We start from the raw sequence: 1,358 nt of genomic DNA on the forward strand, positions 1-1,358 counted from the left end.
TGTAGCTGAGAATTAGCATTATTTTGCTCTTTGTACCTGTTGTGGTTTTGATGGAAATAAATAGGAGGCATTACTTTCAGAACAACCTACGTGCATCAAGGAATAAGTCAGACCTGAACAGTATTTTGTGTCCAAGCGTGAAGACCTGCACACAGCCTAGCATAGTTCTGGCAGTACTTCCAGTGACTTCAGACACAGGATTAGAGGTGACGGGAGCAAGAGATTTCTGATCTGAGAATTTGGACTATGTCACAATTACTTTATGCCTGGCATTTAGTCACTAAATGTGACCTAACATCTTACTACAGTTCAATCCTCATCAGTTACCCAGGTTAGGGTTTATCACAGGCTGGGGACACTAGATGTAGGACCACTGAATGGCACAGCTACTGAAGATGATCACAACTGCTAAGAGGAAAGGCTTCCTCACAAATATAACATGGAGCTGCATGATTTCACCATGAATCTTAGCGGTGTATGTTGTATGCAAGCAGTGTTACAATGCTTGGGGGGACCTTGCACTTCTGTCCTCTTGTTTAAAATTCTCATCTACCAGTTTTAGGAAAGTGGGACGACTGCCAACGATTAAATCGCTGCTTTGAAGTGAAAGACCTCTGCTTGCCCAATGAAGTAGGTGGCCTCTTGGAGATGGCGGAATGACAAGTGTCATTATGAACAAGTACAGGTCCAAGTACATCCCTGTGACTCACAAACAGAACTGATGGCACAGCTCCTGTTGTGTGCATATCCTTCTGGGGTTCGGGTAAGCAGGGGGCAGCGGGGCAGCTTTAAGACTAAATACTTTCACTGCATTATACTGATGAGTGTCACGTAACTCGCTCTCAAGAAAGTGCAAGAAGTCCTCACGGCACGTTAAGATCTCACTGTTTGGATATGCTATTGAAGTACAGTCTGTGCGTTAGCTGTTCACTGACATTTCACCACTGTCTCCCTGTAGTCTCCAGCCAAGCTGCTATCACCACTGCATGAGACACTTCAACTTTCACTGTTCTCACACAGAAGGCATGGGGCATATCCTCCTCTTTGGTGGAGGATCCAACAGCAGGAGGCGACGTACTGAGGAGACAAGTGATCGGGATTTTCATTTCACAAAGCACACCATCACATCTGCCAGATGCATTTACTTAACTGAGCTAACTTCATCAGGGTTCAGCCTCGTGCATTTGAAAAAAATCGTTCTTAGCACTTAAGAATCCCCACAGGTCAGGAGTTTTGGGTTGAAATAACCACCCTGAGTCATCTTCACCCACATGAACATGGTGTGGCTTGAACTTAACTTTTATGATATTCTCCTCAAAGCTAAAGAAATAAAACTGTCAGCAGAATATACCTACCAG

The sequence above is a fragment of the Lagopus leucura genome, unplaced genomic scaffold, assembly GCF_019238085.1.
Source record: "Lagopus leucura isolate 7727_CA_CO unplaced genomic scaffold, USGS_WTPT01 Super-Scaffold_100027, whole genome shotgun sequence".
Lineage (NCBI taxonomy): Eukaryota > Metazoa > Chordata > Aves > Galliformes > Phasianidae > Lagopus > Lagopus leucura.